This window comes from Aquarana catesbeiana, linkage group LG08, assembly GCF_042186555.1.
Source record: "Aquarana catesbeiana isolate 2022-GZ linkage group LG08, ASM4218655v1, whole genome shotgun sequence".
Classification (NCBI taxonomy): domain Eukaryota; kingdom Metazoa; phylum Chordata; class Amphibia; order Anura; family Ranidae; genus Aquarana; species Aquarana catesbeiana.
The window spans coordinates 307,234,223-307,249,751 of NC_133331.1; the positions used below are offsets into that span (position 1 = coordinate 307,234,223).

At 45.8% G+C, this 15,529-nt stretch overlaps 1 protein-coding gene across 1 annotated transcript in view; it reads right to left on the minus strand.

Annotated features, from left to right (window-relative positions):
* LOC141106908 (uncharacterized) overlaps positions 1-2,105 on the minus strand; it is an 81,794-nt gene extending 79,689 nt beyond the window's left edge. The window contains exon 1 of the mRNA XM_073597838.1: positions 321-2,105. The gene's annotated coding sequence lies outside the window, so the exon portion shown is untranslated. The remainder of the gene's footprint in view (positions 1-320) is intronic.
* Between the last annotated feature and the right edge of the window lie 13,424 nt (positions 2,106-15,529).

Here is a 15,529-nt window from a genome sequence, read left to right on the forward strand (position 1 = left end):
TCCGGGACACGTGGGCACCCTAGTTCCCTGTCCTGTTAGTGTCACTGGACACTGCATGTCACCATCAATGGTTCTATACTTAGGATGTATCTAGTCTTTAATAAACCAGAGGCTCTGGATGGACAGTTGGATAAATGGTTCTATATTTAGGATATATCTGGTCTATAAACCAGAGGCTCTGGATGGACAGTTGGATAAATGGCTCTATATTTAGGATGTATCTGGTCTATAAACCATAGAAGACATCACAGTGACTATGGAGGAAGAGGACGGACATGACGGGGGTTACTGGGTGTAAATATAAAATAATATCTTATTACCTCTTCTGCTGCCAGTTCCTGCATTGTCTCCTCTCTACTTCCTGTCGAGTTTCCTATTTATAGGTGACATCAAGTCTTGCATGTGTGTTCCTCTGACAATAAGTGAGATCCCCACCTTGTGGAGAAAATACAAACTGCAGCCTACTTTACTAAAGCTGAACTCTGGAGAAGATACATCCTCCATTCCGTTGGGACTCCCTCTGCACTATAACAGTTATTATCAGCAATGAAGACTTTAACTTGCCTTATCCCTCGCTCCCCTAGAAGCCAGCAGGATAGGAAAGAAGTCTATGGCTAAACACAGAAAACCCACAGAAAAGCTGCAGGTACACTGCACTGCACCATGGTGTGGGTAAACTGCAGCACATCAGTGTGAAAGCAGCCCTATACTATTATGCCTGGTGTATTGCTTCACACTGACCTGAAGATCTCTTCTTTCCTGCGGCTGGTACCACTCCCACTAGCCGGGATAAGAGGTGGAGTGCGGTTGGTATCACTCCTCATGGGACAGGAAGCGGCACTACAGAGGAGGCATCGGCTTATGCGGCTCTTGCTCCCTACTACACCTTCAACTTTACAAGTAGTCCCTCTGCGTTGCACTCTGTTTGTGGCTCTGGAAAGGTGGGTCAGCAAGCCCAGACCGCGATCTACTAGTCACCTGTCTGCGATTTACTGGTAGATCGCGTTCTACGGGTTGCTGACCCTCGCTATAGCCGGTATATGGCTACAGCGTTGCTCTTCGGTGCTAGGAGGATGTCCCTCATCAGTGGCCATCAGTGCAGCCTCATCAGTGCCCATCAATACAGGCTCATTAGTGGCCATCAGTGCCAAGTCATCAGCGCCCATCAGTGGCCATCGGTGTAGTTTAATCAACGCCCATCGGTGCAGTCTCATCAGCGCCCATCAATGCAGCCTCATCAGAGTCGTTTCATCAGTGCCCATCGGTACAGCCTCATCAGGAGCCATCGGTACAGTCTCATCAGCGCCCATCGGTGCAGCCTCATCAGTGCACATTGGTGCAGTTTCATCAGCACTCATCGGTGCAGCCTCATCAGTGCACATTGGTGCAGTCTCATCAGTGCAGTCTCATCAGTGCAGCCTCATCAGTGCATATCGGTGCCGTCTCATCTGCACCCATCAATGAGGCCTCATCAGTGCAGTTTCATCAGTGGCCATCGGTGCAGCCTCATTAGCAGCCCATTAGTGAACATCAGTGCAGTTTCATCAGCGGGAATCAGTACAGCCTCATCAGTGCACATTGGTGCAGTTTAATCAGCGCCCTTCGATGCAGTCTCATCAGTGACTATCAGTGCCAAGTCATCAGTGGCCATCGGTGCCGCCTCATCAATGCAGCCTCACCAGTGTCATTTCATCAGTGCCCATCGATACAGCCTCATCAGCAGCAATCGGTGCAGCCTCATCAGTGCACATCGGTGCAGTCTCATCAGCGCCCATCAGTGCAGCCTCATCAGTGCACATTGGTGCAGTCTCATCAGTGAATATCAGTGCAGTCTCATCCACGCCCATCAATGTGGCCTCATCAGTGCACATCAGTGCAGTTTCATCAGCGGCCATTAGTGCAGCCTCATCAGCGGCCCATTAGTGAACATCAGTGCAGTTTCATCAGCGGGAATCAGTACAGCCTCATCAGTGCACATCGGTGTAGTTTAATCAGCGCCCATCGGTGCAGTCTCATCAGTGCCCATCAGTGCCGAGTCATCAGCGCCCATCAGTCCAGCCTCATCAGCGGCCTCATCAACGCCCATCAATGCAGCCTCATCACTGTCCATCAGTGACTATCAGTGCCGAATCATCAGCCCCCATCAGTGCAGCCTCGTCTGAACACATCAGTGAAGAAGAAAAATTACTCAGTTGCAAAACTTTATAACAGAAACTATGAAAAACATTTATTTTTTCAAATTGTTGGTCTTTTTTCATTTATTTAGCAAAAAATACAAACCCCAATGGTGATTAAATACCACCCAAAAAAAACTCTATATGTCTGATAAAAAATTTCACTTGGGTACAGTGCTGCATGACCGCACAATTGTCATTTCAAAATGGGACAGCGCTGAGAGCTGAAAATTGGCCTGGGCAGGAAGGGGGCGAAAGTGCCCGGAATGGTTGATGTATCCCTCTCTCCTTCTCAAAAACCCAAACTGTTTATCTTCCATAGGGTGCATTATACCCCCAAAAACGATTCTCTTGGTGCCGCCAAACTGTTCCCGATGTGTTGGAAATACGGGCAGGGCTGCTGTCAGAAATCACAGGGCCCTGTACAGCCTACCTGGCAGGGCCTCAATCCCCCAAAAATATCAAAATTCATTTTTAACAAAAAATACACTAAAATCATTATTATTAGCGGACACAAACACAACATGACTTACAAAATTCCTGCTCAGTCTAAAAGCTTAAAGTTCATAAATAAAGCTGTGTGTGAATGAGGTCTTGGGGTCCATTCACATGGACATTGTGGCCTGTATAGCTCAGATCAGATCAGTCAATGTGACTGATGCTCTTTGTAGGCAGCCTTTGTTACACTGTGAGGATGCAGCGGCTGTACAAATGCGAAGTTTTAATAATTATTCTATTTTTTTTACAGCGCTGTGGGGGGGGGGGCTTTTGTGAATTATCGGGGGTCTAAAGAGACCCCTGATGTCCTACTTTTGAGACAAAGGAATTAAGATCATTTATCTGCAGATGAATGAACAGGAGGCATTCTGTATAGAGGCTTCCTGTTCATTCACAAACTCATGCACAGTAAGCACAGTTTACTATGCTTCAGTTATGAATGAACACAGTGAGTGATCGGTACTGTGATAGCAGGGCAACAGAGGGAAGGAGATCATGGACAGGGAGGGTGATCGGTGCAGCGAGGGGGCATTTACTGTAACTGATCCCCTGTAGTTCTCCCCTGAAGTGGCTGAAACCCAACTTCTCCTCCTTGCCAGCTTTCAGTTTCTGCAAATGGGAACTACAGGGAATCAGTTCCAGAAATGCCCCCTCGCTGCACCAATCGCCCTCCCTGTCCACGATCCCCTTCCCAGTTCAAGTAACTGCCTCCAAAACCCACACTTATGGCCCTTTTCGCCTACTCAGGATCCCCATCAGCCTGTTGGTCAGTTACTCAGGTCCCCCTGTTAAAGTGATGGGTCCGGGCCCTGTACAGTAGGTCCAGTGGTACCCTCCTATAAGCAGCCCTAAATACAGGTACTTTGGTGCATATGTTTTGGAGACGTTCCAAATTATTTTGATACTGGACAGCTGTCTTTCAAACACTTTAATATTTGCTTCATCCAAATAACCCCGACCCCAAATGAGCTCTTCTGGGCATACTCCCAGATGATTGGCCATCTTCTACTCAGACAATTTTGCTCACCCGCTTCTTCTTCTTATCCCAGAAAATTGATCTTTCCAACGTTGACTATCCCCTAACCCCCAACTTTTCCACAATGGTGGCATTTGCTGGAACTGATCCCTTGTAGTTTCCACCTGCAGCAGCTGAAAGCTTGCAACACGGCGAGGAGGAGAAGTTAGCTTTCAGCTGCTTCAATAGAGAACTACAGGGGATTGGTTCCAGTAACTGCCCGCCTCTCAATCGCACTTATAGCTCCTTCCTCCTACCCATGATCCTCATCAGCCTGCTGGTGAGCTACTCAGGTCCCCCTGTTGAACTGATGGGTCTGGGACCCGTACAGGAGAGCCAGTGGTACCCCCTTATCAGCAGCCTTGAATACTTCTACTCTAGTGCATATGTTATGGAGATGTCCTAAATTATTTTGATACTGGACAGCTGTCTTTCAAACACTTTCAGATCTTTGCTCAATGCAAATAGCCCTGACCCAAAATGAGCTCTTCTGGGCATACTTCCAGATGATTGGCCATCTTCTACACAGAGAATTTTGCTCACCCGCTTCTTCTTCTTATCCCAGAAAATTGATCTTCCCAACGTTGACTATCCCCTAACCCGCCAACTTTTGCACAATGGTGGCATTTACTAGAACTGACCCCTTGTAGTTCCCACCTGCAGCAGCTGAAAGCTTGCAAGAGGGCGAGGAGGAGAAGTTGGCTTTCAGCTGCTGCAATAGAGAACTACAGGAGATTGGTTCCAGTAACTGCCCCTCCCCCCAGCCAACTGCACTTATAGCCCCTTCCTCCTACCCAGGACCCCCTTCAGCCTGCTGATCAGCTACTCAGGTCCCCCTGTTGAACTGATGGGTACAGGCCATGTACAGGAGGGCCAGCGGTACCCAGTTATCAGCAGACCTGAATATGTTTACTCTAGTGCATGTGTAATGGAGATGCCCCAAATTTGCAGCTGAAAGCTGTCAAGAGGGCGAGGAGGAGAAGTTGGCTTTCAGCTGCTTCAGGGTAGAATTACAGGGGATTGGTTCCAGTAACTGCCCACTCAACTGCATCTTTAGCTCCTTCCTCCTACCCAGGATCCCAATCACCCTGCTGGTCACCTGCCCAGGTCCCCCTGTTGAACTTATTGGGCCCGGGCCCCACACAGGAGGGCCAGTGGTACCCCCTTATCAGCAGCCTTGACTACTTCTACTCTAGTGCATAGGTTAGAGAGATGTCCCAAATTATTTTGATGCTGGACAGCTGTCTTTCAAACACTTTGTGATATTTTCTCAATCCAAATAACCCCTGACCCCAAATGAGCTCTTCTGGGCATACTCCCGGATGATTGGCCATCTTCTACAAAGACAATCCTGCTCACCCGCTTCTTCTTCTTATCCCAGAAAATTGATATCCCGATGTTGGCTATCCCCCGATATCCCCCGATTGAACGTTTGCACAAAGGTGCAATGCAGTAAATGCTGTCCTGGACACAGAATACAGCAGAATAGAATAGAAAATAAAAGAAAATAATAGAATAAAATAAAACAGAATAAAATAGACTAAAGCAGAATAGCACAGCATAAGAATAGAATAGAAAATAAAAGAATAGAATAAATTCAAACAATATAATAAAACAACAGAATAGAATAAAACAGAATAGCATCGAAAATAAAAGAATAGAACTGAATAAAATGAAACAGAATACAGTAAAAAATAAAAGAATAGAATAAAACAGAATCAAATAAAACAGAATTGAGTAGAATAGAATAGAAATTGATCTTCCCAACATTGACTTTCCCCTAACCCGCTAAATTTTGAACAATGGTATAATGCAGTAAATACCTTCCTGGAAACAGAATAGAATAGAAAATAAAATAATATAACAGAATAAAACAGAACAGAAAATAAATGAATAAAACAATAGAATAGAATAGAAAATAAAAGAAAATAGAGCAGAATAGACTAAAACAGAAAAAAACAGAATAGAATAAAAAAGAAAAACTTTTGATACAACTTAGAAAGAGGTTCCTATATGCCCACATCCTGAATGGTACATATGAAAGTGGACTTTTTTTGAGACATATAGTAAATAGCACCACACAAAAAAAAAATTATAAAATCATAAAGTTTATTATACAAATGTTAAAAAACATGTATAGCACCATATCCAATATTTCCGAGGTAGGCTTTGCAAATCTTTTTTTCATTTTAACATTTAGCTCAACGCGTTTCGAGTAGTCAAACATCTTCATCAGGATCAAATGTGAACAGTATCCATATAAGGGAACCATAAAATCACAGGGTTTGCTGGAATAAGGGTTCTCTAATCCAGGAGGGGGCATGCGGTGGAAGGCAAGATGGTTATTAAAAAATACACTATACTACCGAAAGTATTGGGACGCCTACCTTTACACCCACACACGAACTTTAACCACTTGAGCCCCGGACCATTATGCTGCCTAAGGACCAGAGGTCTTTTTCCAATTTGGCACTGCGTCGCTTTAACTGCTAATTGCGCGGTCATGCAATGCTGTACCCAAACGAAATTTGCGTCCTTTTCTTCCCACAAATAGAGCTTTCTTTTGATGGTATTTGATCACCTCTGCAGTTTTTATTTTTTGCGCTATAAACGGAAAAAGACCGAAAATTTTGAAAAAAAATGATATTTTCTACTTTTTGTTATAAAAAAAATCCAATAAACTCAATTTTAGTCATACATTTAGGCCAAAATGTATTCGGCCACATGTCTTTGGTAAAAAAAATGTCAATAAGCGTATATTTATTGGTTTGCGCAAAAGTTATAGCGTCTACAAACTAGGGTACATTTTCTGGAATTTACACAGCTTTTAGTTTATGACTGCCTATGTCATTTCTTGAGGTGCTAAAATGGCAGGGCAGTACAAAACCCCCCCAAATGACCCCATTTTGGAAAGTAGACACCCCAAGGAAATTGCTGATAGGCATGTTGAACCCATTGAATATTTATTTTTTTTGTCCCAAGTGATTGAATAATGACAAAAAAAAAAAAAAAAAAAAATATTTACAAAAAGTTGTCACTAAATGATATATTGCTCACACAGGCCATGGGCCTATGTGGAATTGCACCCCAAAATATATTCAGCTACTTCTCCTGAGTACGGGGATACCACATGTGTGGGACTTTTTGGGAGCCTAGCCGCGTATGGGACCCCGAAAACCAATCACCGCCTTCAGGATTTCTAAGGGTGTAACTTTTTGATTTCACTCTTCACTGCCTATCACAGTTTCGGAGGCCATAAAATGCCCAGATGGCACAAAACCCCCCCAAATGACCCCATTTTGGAAAGTAGACACCCCAAGCTATTTGCTGAGAGGCATATTGAGTCCATGGAATATTTTATATTTTGACACAAGTTGCGGGAAAGTGACACTTTTTTTTTTTTTTTTTTTTTTTTTGCACAAAGTTGTCACTAAATGATATATTGCTCACACAGGCCATGGGCCTATGTGGAATTGCACCCCAAAATACATTTAGCTGCTTCTCCTGAGTATGGGGATACCACATGTGTGGGACTTTTTGGGAGCCTAGCCGCGTACGGGGCCCCGAAAACCAATCACCGCCTTCAGCGTTTTTAAGGGCGTGAATTTTTGATTTTACTCTTCACTGCCTAACACCGTTTCGGAGGCCATGGAATGCCCAGGTGGCACAAAACCCCCCCAAATGACCCCATTTTGGAAAGTAGACACCCCAAGCTATTTGCTGAGAGGCATGGTGAGTATTTTGCAGCTCTCATTTGTTTTTGAAAATGAAGAAAGACAAGAAAAAACTTTTTTTTTTTTTCTTTTTTCAAATTTCAAAACTTTGTGACAAAAAGTGAGGTCTGCAAAATACTCACTATACCTCTCAGCAAATAGCTTGGGGTGTCTACTTTCCAAAATGGGGTCATTTGGGGGGGTTTTGTGCCACCTGGGCATTCCATGGCCTCCGAAACTGTGATAGGTAGTGAGGAGTGAAATCAAAAATTCACGCCCTTAGAAAGCCTGAAGGCGGTGCTTGGTTTTCGGGGTCCCGTACGAGGCTAGGCTCCCAAAAAGTCTCACACATGTGGTATCCCCATACTCAGGAGAAGCAGCAGAATGTATTTTGGGGTGTAATTTCACATATTCCCATGGCATGTTTGAGCAATATATCATTTAGTGACAACTTTGTGCAAAAAAAAAAAAAAAAAAAAAAAAATTTGTCTCTTTCCCGCAACTTGTGTCGCAATATAAAATATTCCATGGACTCGACATGCCTCTCAGCAAATAGCTTGGGGTGTCTACTTTCCAAAATGGGGTCATTTGGGGGGGTTTGAACTGTCCTGGCATTTTATGCACAACATTTAGAAGCTTATGTCACACATCACCCACTCTTCTAACCACTTGAAGACAAAGCCCTTTCTGACACTTATTTTTTACATGAAAAAGTTTTTTTTTTTTGCAAGAAAATTACTTTGAACCCCCAAACATTATATATTTTTTTAAAGCAAATGCCCTACAGATTAAAATGGTGGGTGTTTCATTTTTTTTTTTCACACAGTATTTGCGCAGCGATTTTTCAAACGCATTTTTTGGGGAAAAAACACACTTTTTTAAATTTTAATGCACTAAAACACACTATATTGCCCAAATGTTTGATGAAATAAAAAAGATGATCTTAGACCGAGTACATGGATACCAAACATGACATGCTTTACAATTGCGCACAAACGTGCAGTGGCAACAAAATAAATACATTTTTAAAAGCCTTTAAAAGCCTTTACAGGTTACCACTTTAGATTTGCAGAGGAGGTCTACTGCAAAAATTACTGCCCTCGATCTGACCTTCGCGGCGATACCTCACATGCATGGTGCAATTGCTGTTTACGTTTGACGACAGACCGCCGCTTGCGTTCGCCTTAGCGCAAGAGCAGGGGGCGACAGGGGTGCTTTTTTTTTTTTTTTTTTTTTTCTTTATTATTTTTTTGCTTTTTTATCTTATTTTTAAACTGTTCCTTTCATTTTTTTTTTTTTTAAATCATTTTTATTGTTATCTCGGGGAATGTAAATATCCCCTATGATAGCAATAGGTAGTGACAGGTACTCTTTTTTGAAAAAATTGGGGTCTATTAGACCCTAGATCTCTCCTCTGCCTTCAAAGCATCTGACCACACCAAGATCGGTGTGATAAAATGCTTCCCCAATTTCCCAATGGCGCTATTTACATCCGGCGAAATCTAAGTCATAAAATGCTCGTAGCTTCCGGTTTCTTAGGCCATAGAGATGTTTGGAGCCACTCTTGTCTCTGATCAGCTCTATGGTCAGCTGGCTGAATCACCGGCTGCATTCTCAGGTTCCCTGTTGAGACAGGAGAGCCAGAGAAAAACACGGAAGACGGTGGGGGGGGGGGGGCATTCCCTCCCACGGCTTGTAAAGGCAGTCTAGAGGCTAATTAGCCGCTAGGATTGCTTTTACATGAAAGCCGACCGCTGGCTGAAAAGAATGATACCAAGATGGTACCTAAACCTGCAGGCATCATTCTGGTATAACCACTCAAAGACGTGAATGGCGTACCTGAAGACAAAAAAATGGTTAACAATAAAGCACAGTAAACAGTAAAGTATAAATAATTACATACCTGAAAAACAAACATGATAAAACATAATAACAATAACAATAACAATAACAATAAAACACTGCAGAATAGAATACAGTAAAAAAAGAGCAGAACAATAGAGAGAGAGAATAGAGAGAGAGAACAATAAAACGACAACTATTTTTTTTTATTTTATATATATATATTTTTTTTTTTACACTTTTTTTGTAACTAACTTTTATAACGGTAACCGGTTCCAGGTTCGGGTCTCTCAAAATGCGATGGCATCTTGGGAGACCCTGTGAAAGTGTGCCTAGTCTGTGCAATGCTGTACCCTACGCTAATACTCAACTAGTGTATGGTAGCGTTCAAAACATTCACCAATGCAAAGACCAGGATTGTCAGGACAGGAGGGACAATAATAGCGGGTGTCACGCCTATATCCGCGTTTGCTGCAGACACAACATCTTTTTGGGGGGGTTCGTTGGGTAGGGGTACTCGGGAGCACATAAAAATGCCTCTCATGCAGCCGACTGCATTTGGTTGGGGATGTGAATGGGGGAAGTACGGGCGCTGCAGAAGCGATGGGTTCCCAATTAGGATTGGCGAATGCAGCAGGAAGGGCACTATGGGCACGACGGGCCTGTGTTTGTCTTTTTGGTGGCAGCGGGACACTACTTTGTGCTTGCCACCTCACCAGCTTGAACTGCACTTATGGGACTCGCCACGTCACCAAGTGTTACTGCAGTGCTGGTTTGACTACGACCGGGGTGTACTAGGCCGCTGGTGCTTGCCAGTTCAATAAAAAGCTTCCAAAAAAACTGTTAGCGATCGCAGGGATCAGGCCTGACTCTGCGAACGCTGCAGTTATGCGTTTAGTGTTTTGTAAGTGACAGTGATCGATCGATACTGCACTTGGGTGGGCTGGGCTGGGCCGGGCGGAGGGGCAAAACGCAGGTGCTAGCAGGTATCTGGGCTGATCCCGCTAACACTGCGTTTTTGGGAACCCTAAACTGCTGGGGACGCTAGTATAGATCTGATCGGATCAGATATTGATCCGTTCAGATACTATACCACTAAAGGAGGCGTATGCTGCGTGCGTGGGTGTTAGTGGTACTGGCGCTAACCTGACGCTGCCTGGGGACGGTGCTTGCTAGTTCACCAAAATGCTACCAAAAAAACTGTTAGCGATCGCAGGGATCAGGCCTGACTCTGCGAACGCTGCAGTTATGCGTTTAGTGCCTTGTAAGTGACAGTGATCGATCGATACTGCACTTGGGTGGGCTGGGCTGGGCCGGGCGGAGGGGCACAACGCAGGTGCTAGCAGGTATCTGGGCTGATCCCGCTAACACTGCGTTTTTGGGAACCCTAAACTGCTGGGGACGCTAGTATAGATCTGATCGGATCAGATATTGATCCGATCAGATACTATACCACTAAGGGAGGTGTACGGTGCGTGCGTGGGTGTTAGCTGTACTGGCGCTAACCTGACGCTGCCTGGTGCTTGCTTGCCAGTTCACCAAAATGCTACCAAAAAAACTGTTAGCGATCGCAGGGATCAGGCCTGACTCTGCGAACGCTGCAGTTATGCGTTTAGTGTTTTGTAAGTGACAGTGATCGATCGATACTGCACTTGGGTGGGCCGGGCGGAGGGGCAAAACGCAGGTGCTAGCGGGTATCTGGGCTGATCCCGCTAACACTGTGTTTTTGGGAACCCTAAACTGCTGGGGACGCCAGTATAGATCTGATCGGATCAGATATTGATCCGATCAGATACTATACCACTAAGGGAGGCGCATGCTGCGTGCGTGGGTGTTAGTGGTACTGGCGCTAATCTGACGCTGCCTGGGGCGACGCATATCACCGCCGGGCGACCGGGGGGCTAAACCTTTATTCGGTAATAAACGGCGGGTGCCCTGACACTATAAAAAATAAACGAACTAACCAGCGTCAACCATAACAGTTATACGGTGATCAGTGGTGAAAGGGTTAACTAGGGGGCAATCAAGGGGTTAAAACATTTATTAGATAGTATATGGGGGTCCCTGTCACTATAAAACGCTGACGGCGAACCTAAATATTTACCTCACTAACTAGCGTCACCAGCGACACTAATACAGCGATCAGAAAAATGATCGCTTAGCGACACTGGCGATGGGGGGTGATCAAGGGGTTAAAACTTTATTAGGGGGGGTTAGGGGGGTACCCTAGACCTAAAGGGGGGTAATACTCACTGTCCCAACACTGTAACTGTCACAAACTGACACTATGCAGTAATCAGAAAAAAAAAAAAAAAAACCTGCTGGTGTCAGTTTGTGACAGGGGGGGGGGGTGATTGGGGGGGGATCGGGGGGGGGGGAGGGGTGATTGGGGGGTGATCGGGGGGCGATCGGGGGGGGGGGGGGAGGGGTGATTGGGGGGTGATCGGGGGGCGATCGGGGGGCGATCGGGGTGTTTTGTATGCCTGGCATGTTCTACTGTGTGTGTAGTGTGTTGTGCACTCACATTGATGTCTTCTCCCCTCGGCGCTGGAACGGAAACTACCGAGCCGAGGGGAGATGACATCATTTCCTTTGCTGCTGTTTAGCATACAGCAGCAAAGGAGTGTTCCCATTGGCCGGCGGCGATCGCGAGGGGGGGGCCACGAACGGATGGCCTCCCCCTCATCTCGGATCGCCGGGGAACAGAACGGGACCGCTTCGGGCACCGGGGGGGGGGTCCGATCGGACCCCCCCACCCGCGAGAGGCAAATCACGTACATGTACGTGATTTTGCCTGCCCGTGCCGCCTTGCCGACGTAAATCAGCGTTAGGCGGTCCTTAAGTGGTTAATGGCATCCCAGTCTTAGTCCGTAGGGTTCAATATTGAGTTGACCCACCCTTTTCAGCTATAACAGCTTCAACTCTTCTGGGAAGGCTGTCCACAAGGTTTAGGAGGGTGTCTATGGGAATGTTTGACCATTCTTCCAGAAGAGCATTTGTGAGGTCAGGCACTGACAAGAAGGTTCTATCAGGTTGAGGTCAGGACTCTGTGCAGGCCAGTCAAGTTCCTCCACCCCAAACTGTTCCCATAAAGTTGGGATCATGAAATGGTCCAAAATGTCTTGGTTTGCTGACGCCTTAAGAGTTACCTTCACTGGAACTAAGGGGCAAAGCCCAACCCCTGAAAAACAACCCCACACTATAATCCCCCCTCCACCAAATGATTTGAACCAGTGCACAAAGCAAGGTCCATAAAGACATGGATGAGTGAGTTTGGGGTGGAATAACTTGACTGGCCTGCACAGAGTCCTGACCTCAACCAGATAGAACACCTTTGGGATGAATTAGAGAGAGTCGGAGACTGCGAGCCAGGCCTTCTCGTCCAACATCAGTGCCTGACCTCACAAATGCGCTTCTGGAAGAATGGTCAAACATTCCCATAGACACACTCCTAAACCTTGTGGACAGCTTCCCAGAAGAGTTGAAGCTGTTATAGCTGCAAAGGGTGGGCCAACTCAATATTGAACCCTACGGACTAAGACTGGGATGCCATTAAAGTTCATGTGTGTAAAGGCAGGCGTCCCAATACTTTTGGTAATATAGTGTATGTACGTCCAAAGAGTGAACCTTTAATCACAACCTGATAGTTTTAGTAGTGGGTTTTGTTTGGCCAGATCCTGGCTTCAAAGTGAAAGTAATGCGGCAGCTCCATGGATCACTTTCACAGAGTTAGCAGCACGGTGCCTCCACCCCCCACCCCCCCATGGCGGGTCCCCTCCTCCCGTGGTTGCCGGGCTGTCCTGCACTCACCAGTGCCCGGGAACACACCTGCCGGCAGGGGGAAGAGAGACTGCAGTGTGACCGAGGAAAATCCATGCCTCAATCTCACTTGCAAACAATGAACCCGGAAGTGATGTCACTTCCAGGTTCAGGTGCACCATTTCCTGGCCAGTACAGCCAGGAGACACATCTAGCCAACACAATCTGTGCTTGGTTAGATGGTGTGAAGGGCAGACATTGGGGTCTATTAGACCCCTAATGTCTCCATAAAGAGACTTGTCACCTGCCCAAAGCTATGACATAGGGGTTTACTAACCCCTTGTGATAGCAGAAGCGAAAAGCTAAAGCCTCTGTTTTAGAGGACTATCTCGGTACCAACTTATACAGCGTATACTCAAAATCTGATTAAAAAAAATTATATTCTTTATTAGTACAAAAAAACTATAAAAACAGGATATCCAAATACTTAATGATAAACATCATAAAAGGTGCATGGTAACAATCCATGTATATCACCAACATATATGTCCCCTGCTAAGGATGATCAAGATATGGTGGATTCCCACAGATATCAAGTTTTGTGGGATTCTACCGCTTCATCAGGAGAATATTCAGGACCCAACCTAACTGGAGTAAAAACACCACCGAGGTTCCCCCCCCCCCCACGGCAGGATATTATGGTAACAATCCATGTATATCACCAGCACTCATGGCCCCTGCTAAGGAGGATCAGGATATGGTGGATTCCCACGGAGATCATTGTTCTCAAGAAGTTTTGCGGAATTCTACCGCTTCATCAGGAGAATATCCGGGACCCAAGCCTAACTGGATTGAACACACCACCGAGGTTCCCCTCCACGGCGGCTAAAGGGGACGTGCAAAAAAAATGGATGGAGGTCTTGTATAGGACAACAGCACTGATCTGGGTCTGGGGGAGATTTCAATTTGGTAAAGATCACAACCACCATAATGTGCCCCAGTTGAGGTATAGAGCTGAAAAACTGGCAGCTGGTCAATACATGGAAAGGTAATCCCTGATGCCTTGAGGCTTGTAGTCAGTCAGAAGGTAAGGTTCCCCCGGTTCCCACGTCCATTGCAATCCAGAGGAACCTTACCTTCTGACTGACTACAAGCCTCAAGGCATCAGGGATTTCCTTTCCATGTATTGACCAGCTGCCAGTTTATCAGTTCTATAACTCTGAGGAACATTATGGTGGTTGTGATCTTTACCAAATTGAAATCTCCCCTCCCCGGACCCAGAGTAGTGCTGTTGTCCTATACAAGACCTCAATCCATTTTGCACGTCCCCCTTAGCCGCCGTTGGGGAAACCTCGGTGGTGTTTTTACTCCAGTTAGGCTTGAGTCCCGGATATTCTCCTGATGAACCAGTAGAATCCCACAAAACTCGTTGAGAACACTGATATCTGTGGGAATCCACCATATCCTGATCCTCCTTAGCAGGGGCCATGAATGCTGGTGATATACATGGATTTTTACCATGATACCCCACCGTGGGGGGGGATCTCGTGGTGTTTTTACTCCAGTTAGGCTTGGGTCCCGGATATTCTCCTGATGAAACGGTAGAATTCCGCAAAACTTGTTGAGAACAATGATCTCTGTGGGAATCCACCATATCCTGATCCTCCTTGGCAGGGGCCATGAATGCTGGTGATATACATGGGATTGTTACCATGATACCCCGCTGGGGGGGGGGGGACCTCGGTGGTGTTTTTACTCCAGTTAGGCTTGGGTCCCAGATATTCTCCTGATGAAGTGGTAGAATTCTGCAAAACTTGTTGAATCCACCATATCCCAGATATTCTCCTGATGAAGCGGTAGAATTACGTAAAACTTGTTGAGAACAATGATATCTGTGGGAATCCACCATATCCTGATCCTCCTTAGCAGGGGCCATGAATGCTGGTGATATACATGGATTTTTCCCATGATACCCCACCGTGGGGGGGGGCTCGGTGGTGTTTTTACTCCAGTTAGGCTTGGGTCCCAGATATTCTCCTGATGAAGTGGTAGAATTCTGCAAAACTTGTTGAGAACAATGATCTCCGTGGGAATCCACCATATCCTGATCCTCCTTAGCAGGGGCCATGAATGCTGGTGATATACATGGGATTGTTACCATGATACCCCGCCGTGGGGGGAACCTTGGTGGTGTTTTTACTTCAGTTAGGCTTAGGTCCCAGATATTCTCCTGATGAAGCGGTAGAATTACGTAAAACTTGTTGAGAACAATAATCTCCGTGGGAATCCACCATATCCTGATCCTCCATAGCAGGGGCCATGAATGCTGATGATATACATGGATTGTTACCACGATACCCCACCGTGGGGGGGAACTGCGGTGGTGTTTTACTCCAGTTAGGCTTGGGTCCCGGATATTCTCCTGATGAAGCGGTAGAAATACGTAAAACTTGTTGAGAACAATAATCTCCGTGGGAATCCACCATATCCTGATCCTCCTTAGCAGGGGCCATGAATGCTGGTGATAT